This window comes from Octopus bimaculoides, chromosome 2 (assembly GCF_001194135.2).
Source record: "Octopus bimaculoides isolate UCB-OBI-ISO-001 chromosome 2, ASM119413v2, whole genome shotgun sequence".
NCBI classification, from domain to species: Eukaryota; Metazoa; Mollusca; class Cephalopoda; order Octopoda; family Octopodidae; genus Octopus; species Octopus bimaculoides.
Genome location: NC_068982.1, coordinates 16,632,880 through 16,635,373, shown reverse-complemented (window position 1 = coordinate 16,635,373; position 2,494 = coordinate 16,632,880). Strand labels below are relative to the sequence as shown.

Here is a 2,494-nt window from a genome sequence, read left to right as displayed (position 1 = left end):
ATGTCCTATTATGGACGTCTCATGTGTTTAAATGTACACTGTATGTATATATATATATATATGTGTGTGTGTGTGTGTGTGTGTGTGTGTGTATAAATATACTTTCGGTGCGAATGGTCTTTTATAAGGCGTCGTCTTTACAATCCTGTAAATAATAATAATAATGGTATTTTTATATAAGCTTAAAGCTTATGCTGTTCACCGTCCAATGACTAAAGAAAATAGTCTAATAAAGGAGCATATAAGCCCTCGACAGAAATAAGAAGGATTTCCAATCTGCGTGGGAGTCGAACCCACATCTCTACATCCCTACATCCCTTTGTTAACGCGACTAAGTGTGTTACATATACATATGTGTGAACATCTTCTTCCTAAGCTATTATGTTGGTTCTCATGTATGAATTTATTAGTTATATATTCATATTTTTATATATATATATATAAATATATAGGTCCAGATGGACTATATGTAATCTGAACCTTTCCCCCCTTATTTAAAATTTTTTTTTTACAGAATCCCACGTTTTAAGCTATGGAGATTCCGATTCTGAAAAAGAATTTTCAAAAATCTCAATTTCAAAATTTCGTCCCCCCCCCCCCGGTTTTTATATAGATCCACAGGGTAAACCTAACCCTAACACTAGTTTTGTGAGATTTGGCTGTTATTTCTAGCATGTAAATAGCCTGCTTGGTGGGGGGTGGATTGAAATTTTTCAGATTACATATAGTCCGTCTCTACCCATATTTTTATCACTCGAGAATATTTTTGGAGTTGGGTTCAGTTTGTCCAGCCTATATACTAGTCTTTGATTAACATCCGTGAACTGACAGAACGGAAAAATTGGAATTTTGTTAACGCCTTATCGAGCGAATCGTGGGATGTGTTTACAAAAAGTTATAGAAATAGATATGTAGTGAGGACTTACGAAAATTCATTATTACATAGTCAGGGAAATTCATTAACACATACTTACTGCCTTCCATGTTTGTGAACCTCCGCTGTTTCGTGCAACTCGCGATAAAACAGTGAATTAGTAAAATCCCAGATTATTCGAGATCCTACTCGCCTTTCTCACAGTAGTAGTATTATTCTTAGTAGTGTGAGCTGAGGGCAGTAATAGCAGTAACTATGTAAGCAGTGTGACCGGTTTAAGTCACTAATGTGAGTAGGTTGCTTTATAAAGTGTGTCAGTTTTCTTTATGAAATACTTTCCGAGCGACATAGCACGTCCTGAATACACGTAAACAACATCTATATAATCAACTGTTACAATCTTTAATTTTTGTTAAGTATTTTGAAGTTAGGATAATTTTCAGTTAGGATACTTTTGAGAATTACATTCATTTTAGGCCCATGTGAAATTATTGAACTATAATCTCTGTTTTATGACGGAGTTATCAGGTATGGAAGAAAGAAGCGCATTATGTTTATCATGACCTAAATTGAGCATAGAGTTCGATGCAGTTTACTTTTAGTACGATCAGTAACGCCGCGTAGTTGCCCAACCTATGAACAAATACCAGGCGAATTTACACGAAACCACATCGTACAGTGTTGAAACATTAAAAAGCCATATGGTATGAAGTTTGAGGTGGTGAACGCTTAAAAAAAGGATAATCTATTTATTGAGATCTCTTCAACGGCGATATATTTGCGTAAGCTTCATATGGTGTTAACCCGGATTACCTAGAATTGAATAATGATAGCAAGTATTTAATAGCCAAAGAAAATGTATGTCTCCATGATGCCTCTGAATGTTCCCTTGAAAAGAACTTTTGAAAATCGATGTTCATGTATTTTAGGAGTCACAAGCAAGTATATATGTATTCCCTGTTTTTAAGCATTCAAATTCTTCCTCTGAAAAAGAAGCTGGTACTAACAAAGCTACAAAACCCTTCCTTTGGAATGTAGATACCAAAAACAATGTCACATTCTAAACCCGATATAAGTCTCACATGGTTTTACTGTTTCGCTTAGAAATTGTATTTGTAATATGCGAACCAGTCGGTTGATTTTTTCTCTGAAAGTCGAAGCTTATCCAGACTGACAGTTAGGCATTTACTTACAAAACCAAGTGCCCCAAATATTATTAGAATAAATGTAAATATATGTTTGCATGTATGTTTGTATGTATGTATGTATGTATGTATGTATGTATGCATGTATGCAGGGGAGACCGAGTCTAGTTGTTACATTTTTTCATTTTTTTTGCCTTGGCACCCACATAAATGCACACAGCTGAAGTTTCTTTTCAGATTTAATTAGCAATATATCTCTATTTATTGTTATAACCAGCAGAAAAAAAAAAAGAAATTACATATGATTAATTAGACAAGTTCTAATTAATGAGGTGTCATCAGTTGTAACAATTTTCCCCGAGTGCATAGTACGTTGTGACACCTACTGGTGTGCTTTGTTACAAAGGTCGATAACTCGGAATTCTGTTAAGAAACAAGTCTAAAATGAATACGTTTCCTGCTTCTTGCATCTAGG

At 34.6% G+C, this 2,494-nt stretch overlaps 1 protein-coding gene and 1 long non-coding RNA gene across 2 annotated transcripts in view; one reads left to right on the top strand and one right to left on the bottom strand.

The window, feature by feature from the left end:
* Window positions 1-2,494, bottom strand: part of LOC106884207 (uncharacterized) — an 83,212-nt gene that overhangs the window by 20,313 nt on the left and 60,405 nt on the right. The window lies entirely within an intron of this gene.
* The window catches only part of LOC128250526 (uncharacterized), a 34,059-nt gene continuing 32,324 nt past the window's right edge, over window positions 760-2,494 (top strand). The window contains exon 1 of the long non-coding RNA XR_008266536.1: window positions 760-1,816. This is a non-coding gene — a long non-coding RNA (uncharacterized LOC128250526). The remainder of the gene's footprint in view (window positions 1,817-2,494) is intronic.